Below are 6,737 nucleotides of genomic sequence, written 5' to 3'. Positions count from 1 at the left end.
CTGCTGACTCTGAACTCATGACCATATGCCTCAAGGAGAAAAGAGACCATCCCTCTCCTTCTATCACCAGATATACAGACCTTCCCCCGTCGCTGCATCCGTCCTGTTCTGCACTCCATTAGGAGCATCGCTCTGCCTGTGGGACGCAAGTCCCAGCACGAGTTGGCAGGAGGCTCCATCTACCCCTCTAGCTTCCCCATCTTCAGACTCCCTCATTCAGCTGGATCTTTCCATCCGCACCCCCCCTGCTCCCTTATCTCCTACATTAGAAAACCCGCGTCATCCACATCCTTCTCTATCTGCTCACCTATCCATAGCTGACCTTGCTGTAGATTATGGTGTGATATGGTAGCACGGAGAATTTTGAATTCTTAGGGGTGGGTTCGATTCCTACTATTCTAGAAATAAGGGGATTTGAACCTCTATTATTTACTCTATCAAAGTAACTCTTTTGTCAGACATATTTCTTATTTTTATGTTCGAGGGGGGATGCCCGCCATTATAATGGGTAGTGAGACGTGTCATATGCACAGGGGTAGTGTGAGAGGAAGGAAATTTTTTCAGAGTAGATGTATTAATTGGTCATGTAGGAATCGGGGGTAAGACGCTTGAATTCATAGGAAGGACATTGTGAGTAGCAGTGTTTTGGCAATTAAGTTTATTGTGTGTAGTTCTGGTGTGTAGGGGTTGTGGAATGCTCCTAGAAATAGGATAACTGTGAACATATCTATTATGATGATGTTAGCATATTCTGCTAGGAAGAATAGAGCAAAAGGACCTGCTGCGTATTCTACATTAAAGCCAGATATGAGTTCTGATTCTCCTTCTGTTAGGTCAAAGGGAGCTCGATTAGTTTCTGCTAGGGTGGTGATGAATCATATTATAGCTAATGGTCATGAGGGGAAGAGTAATCATAGTTGTTCTTGTGTAATTATTAGTGTAGATAAGGTAAAGGAGTGATTTATTAGTAGTACTGATTAAAGGATAATGGCTAATGTCACTTCATATGAGATTGTCTGTGCTACTGCTCGGAGAGCTCCAATTAGTGCATATTTTGAGTTTGAAGCTCAGCTGGATCATAGGATGGAGTAGACAGCTAGGCTGGATATTGCTAGTATAAATAGTACACCTAGGTTTATGTTGATGAGGGGGTGTGGTATGGGTAGGGGGGCTCGTATCGTGAGGGCCAAGGTTAGGGCAAGTACGGGTCCAATAATGAACATAGTGGTGGAAGATGTGGCCGGTCGTAGGGGTTCTTTGGTTAATAATTTGATTGCATTGGCGAAGGGTTGTAGCAGGCCATGTGGGCCTACGATGTTTGGTCCTTTTCAGAGTTGCATATAGCCTAGGATTTTACGTTCTACTAGGGTTAGAAATGCTACAGCTAGGAGGACAGGAAGAATTAGTATTAGGATGTTAATTATAAACATTTGTTGAGGAGAGGATTTGAACCTCTGGGTGTAAAAGCTTAAGTTTTATGCAATTGCCATACTCTGCCACCTCAACAAAGCCCTGGTCTTGGGCGGAGTATATTTGCGCTAGTTTGTTAGGTTGAGACTAGATCATTAATTGTTTGAAGGCGCTTTATTGAAGTTGGTCTTATTTCTCTTGTCCTTTTGTACTGGGAGAAATGCGTAATAGATAGAAACCGACCTGGATTGCTCCGGTCTGAACTCAGATCACGTAGGACTTTAATTGTTGAACAAACGAACCCTTAATAGTGGCTGCACCATTAGGATGTCCTGATCCAACATCGAGGTCGTAAACCCTATTGTTGATATGGACTCTAGAATATGATTGCGCTGTTATCCCTAGGGTAACTTGTTCCGTTGATCAAAATTTTGGATCAATAAATGATACTATGCTTTGGCTAGTAGGCCTAGGCTTTAATCACTCAGAGGTTTTTTTGTACTCTGAGGTCACCCCAACCGAAATTGTCAGCCCATATAAAATTTTGTTATCCTTTGGTGGTATTATTTTATGATTATTTGGGTTGATTAATTGAAGCTCCATAGGGTCTTCTCGTCTTGTTGTATTATCCCTGCCTCTTCACGGGGAGGTCAATTTCACTGATTAAAAGCAAGAGACAGTAAAACCCTCGTGTGGCCATTCATACAAGTCCTTATTTAGAGAACAAGTGATTGTGCTACCTTTGCACGGTCAGAATACCGCGGCCGTTTAACGATTGTCACTGGGCAGGCAGTGCCTCTAATACTGGTTATGCTAGAGGTGATGTTTTTGGTAAACAGGCGGGGTTTGTGTTTGCCGAGTTCCTTTTACTTTTTTTAATCTTTCCTTAGTGCACGCCTGTGTTGGGTTAACAGTATATTTAATAAATAGTTTAGTGTTGGGTTATATTTATTGACTGTTAATTATCAGTATATTATCAGCTACTGATGTAAGCTTGTGCGAGGAGAAAAATTTCTTGTTACTCATATTAACAGTATTGCTTCTATAGTTGAATAGATTAGTCCAATAGTCAAGCTAGGAGTTAGTTATTTATTGTTGAGATTAAAATCTAGTTTTGTTGTCGAGCTTGAACACTTTCTCAATTGATGGCTGCTTTTAGGCCAACTATGTTTTAGATTTAATATTACTCTCTAGTAAAGGTTGTATCCATTTCTAAAAAGCTGTACCTTTTTAGACTAACAATTAAATATATGTTAAAACTTGATATGGTTTTTAGTACTATTTAATGTTGAACTGAAATTCCTTTCTTGGACAACCAGCTATCACCAGGCTTGTTAGGCTTTTCACCTCTACTTATATGTCTTGTCACTATTTTGCCACATAGATGAGTTTGTTCTATTTACTACTTGTAAGTAGCTCGTCTGGTTTCGGGTAATTTAACTTAAGGTCTCTTTGCTAAGTTTTTACTAGTTAAGTCATTAAGCAAAAGGTACAAGGGGTAAGCTTTGCTTTCTTTTTACTTTTTAGTTATCCTTTCAGCTTTCCCTTACGGTACTTTCTCTATAGCGCCATTTGTAGTTAAATTTCTATCTCCTATACTTTAGATGTATGGTAAATGTTTTGTTTGATTAATTTATGGTAGTAGCAGTGGGTGGGGTATGGGCTAGGTGTAGTTCAAGATATACACCGGTTGTGGAATCTTCTAGGTGTAAACTAGATGCTTTGTTTAAGCTATATCTTGTTTTATCCAAGCACGCCTTCCAGTATGCTTACCTTGTTACGACTTGTCTCCTCTCGTGTGGTCGCTTAACATGGGTTAGTGAGCTGGGGCCTTGCTTAATACTTGAAGAGGGTGACGGGAGGTGTGTGCGTGCTTCATGGCCTTATTCAATTAAGCGCTCCAATCTTAATTTACTGCTAAATCCTCCTTTAGTTTTTAGATTTCATAAAATCTTTCGTGTGGATATAAGGGGTGTTCTTGTTGTAGAAAATGTAGCCCATTTCTTCCCAACTCATAGGTTACACCTTGACCTCACGTTTTGATGCGTGATAATTATGCTTACTTTTGTTCCCTTATTAGGGTTTGCTGAAGATGGCGGTATAGACTGAAGTAGCAAGGGCTGGTGAGGTTGATCAGGGTTTATCGGTTACAGAACAGGCTCCTCTAGAGGGATATGGAGCACCGCCAAGTCCTTTGAGTTTTGGGCTGTTGCCGGTAGTACTCTGGCGAACAGTCTTGTTTCAGGACTATTTAGGTTTACGACTAAGCATAGTGGGGTATCTAATCCCAGTTTGGGTCTTAGTTGTCGTGTAATCAGATTGTAGTAAAGTCACTTTCGTGGCTTAGCTTAGTTTTAATTATGGCTTTTTACGGCTTAATTAGGATTTGACTTTATTTTTTGAGACTCCTTAACACTCTTTACGCCGGGTGTCTATTAATTTGGGTTAATCGTATGACCGCGATGGCTGGCACGAAGTTTACCAACCCTAGTTAACGTGACTTAGTCAAACTTTCGTTCACGGCTTAATTTTTATCACTGCTGTATCCCGACCGCGGTGGCTGGCACGAAGTTTACCAACCCTAGTTAACGTGACTTAGTCAAACTTTCGTTCATGGCTTAATCTTTATCACTGCTGTATCCCGTGGGGGTGTGGCTAAGCAAGGTGTCGTGAGCTACTAGTGTAGTGTGCTTGATACCTGCTCCTTTTGATCTTTGTGATTTGGAGGGCATTCTCACTGGGGTGTGGATGCTTGCATGTGTAAGTATGTTAAGAACTAATGGAAAGGCTGGGACCAAACCTTTGTGTTAATGGGGCTGGTGGGGCCCATCTAGACATTTTCAGTGTCTTGCTTTGTGAAAAATTTAAGCTACATTGACCCGTGGAGTACAAAAGTTATCATATAATTTCATTTTGGGGCTTGTGTCAGATTTAGTATTAATTTATCAAAAAAAGTATTCGTGGATCTAGGGACGAAGCTGTCTAGGGGGGTGGCGAATATCTAAGCAGATGATCAGTTTTGTAGGGGGTAAGGGGGGTTTGGACCCCTGTGAGATACAGTTTTTTGAGCCCGGGGGGGGAATAGTGGAGTACTATGTCCTGTGACCATTAATTTAACTGCACATGTTGGTTGTGCTAGTCCAATCAAAAATACACACGGGTCCAGCTACAATTTGCCTTGCAAGCGTTAGGGCCGACCTAACACCTATCGCTCTCCGCCCTTTCACAGTCAGGCACTCTCGGAGTTGTTTCAGAAAAACAGCAATCCTGGTATCCTCTTTGCCATTTCTTTCCCAAAGACTACCATCTAACTCTCTTGGTTTATTCTTCTGGTGTTTACCTCCATATTTATAAACCACAAGCATGTGTTGATAATTCTTGATTTTTCAGTGTTAGACGTTATCTTTTGACTTCCTGTCATGGAGACTGGGATTTTGTTTTCTTTCACCTCTTCATGCTCCCATTTCTAATCCCCCATCCTCCAAAGGAAGTTGTAATTTTGGTTGGATCAGTATTCAGTGTTGGCTTTCTTTTGACTAAGTTTACTGTTCTGAGCTGAGCCATAGAATGAACCGTGGCTACTTTTTCTTACCCCTGAAATTGTCTTCTTATTACAGTTGATTACTGTATTGTATTGTTTATAAGTGTTTTATGCCCTGATGCTCTGTCTCCTCTCATCATCTTCGGTCACCTCAGGTTTTCAATCCATGGAGCCTCTGATGGGCTCCAGGCAGGGCCAGTGGCCCTCTCTGCAGGTGCACAGCCATCATCTTGGGGCTCCTGTTGCTCACCTCCTGTTTCCCATATCCCATGTTTTCTGCTTTCTTGGTTTCCTTTCTCCTTTTAATGGAGCATATCCTCTAGTAGCTTCCTGAGAAAGAGGGTATGGAGGTAAATATTTTAAGACTTCACCTGTCTGAAATTTTTTATTCTGTCCTTCCCCTTTGATTAATTATTTGTCTGGGGATAGAATTCTAGCTTGGAGATAAAGTTCCTTCAGAACATTGAAGACATTGCTCCATTGCCTTTTGGCTTCCAGTGTTACTACTGAGAATTCTGAGGCTGTCAGATTCCTGATCCTTTCGTCTGGAAACTGGTGCCCTTTCGTCCTGGGATATACTGAGCTATGTGGCTGATGATTTTCTCTCCTCCACCTTCTCTCCCCTGACTTTCTATAGCACCTCTAATCAGGTGTCCTCCTTCTGTTGGACAGGTTGTCTAACCTTACCTTTTCTTTCCAGCTTCCATCTTTTTGCCTTTTTGTTCTACTTTCCTCAGAGATTTCCTCAACTTAATCTTCAGATTCTTTTACTGAGTTTTTCAGTTTTTGCTAACAAGTTTTTAATTTCAAAGAGCTGCCATTTCTCTGAATTTTCTCTTTTAATGGCATTGTGAACTTTTTAAGTGGCCATAATATCGTTCTCTCTGACCATATTACTGATAATTAAAAACAATTTTTTTTTTCTTCTTCTTGCATACCCACATTCCAGCAAGGTCCTTTCCCCCTGTTTTGATTTCTATCCTTAGGGTTAGAGGATTTCTTTAGATGTCTGTAGTCCTTTGCTTTCTGCTTGTATGGATCCAAAGTTCTTATCGTGTGGGTTGGGCTGGTCTACTCTGAACTTCTTGGTAGATCTGGCTGGGCCGTTGGCTAAGAAATCCTGATGTCAGTATCTTTAGGTCTTTTCTCTTGGATTGGTCAGTTTCCACAGAGAAGACTCTTCCAGTCTCCTCCCTGAAGGACTAAGGGCTGGCTGCCAGCATTTTAGGTGAGTGAGAGTAGAGATATTGAGGAGGGCAGGGCAAAGGGATGATCTCAATGTGCGGTATACACGTTTTTGTATAATCCCCGTTTTTGGTATGGTACTGCTGTCTTTAACGATGTATTGGTGTCCTCCTGGCCAGACTGCCAGAGACCCTCTTTGTTTTTTTTTTTGTGGTACGCGGGCCTCTCACTGTTGTGGCCTCTCCTGTTGCGGAGCACAGGCTCCGGATGCGCAGGCTCAGTGGCCATGGCTCACGGGCCCAGCCGCTCCACGGCATGTGGGATCTTCCTAGACCGGGGCACGAACCCGTGTGCCCTGCATCGGCAGGCGGACTCTCAACCACTGCGCCACCAGGGAAGCCCAGAGACCCTCTTTTTTATCCTCTCCAGAAAATAGGACTTTAGACTTCTGCCCAGGTAGTAGGAGAGGCCACATGTGCAAAAGTTCATCCAATGCTTATTTCAGTCCCTGCCTCTTTATTCCCATTTGCAGAGATGCCTGTCAATTCCTGAGGCTTTAGAGGATTCTTCAGGGTACATTTGGTTGGTTCTCAGCTTTCCC

General features: G+C 42.2%; 1 protein-coding gene across 1 annotated transcript in view; it reads left to right on the top strand.

Moving 5' to 3' along the window:
* The window catches only part of GRAMD1C (GRAM domain containing 1C), a 93,532-nt gene that overhangs the window by 84,704 nt on the left and 2,091 nt on the right, over positions 1-6,737 (top strand). The gene's annotated exons all lie outside the window — the stretch shown is intronic.

The sequence above is a fragment of the Lipotes vexillifer genome, unplaced genomic scaffold, assembly GCF_000442215.2.
Source record: "Lipotes vexillifer unplaced genomic scaffold, Lipotes_vexillifer_v1.1 scaffold2235, whole genome shotgun sequence".
In the NCBI taxonomy this organism is placed as follows: domain Eukaryota; kingdom Metazoa; phylum Chordata; class Mammalia; order Artiodactyla; family Lipotidae; genus Lipotes; species Lipotes vexillifer.
The sequence above is the reverse complement of the archived record's forward strand: the minus strand, read 5'-3'. Positions and strand labels throughout refer to the sequence as shown.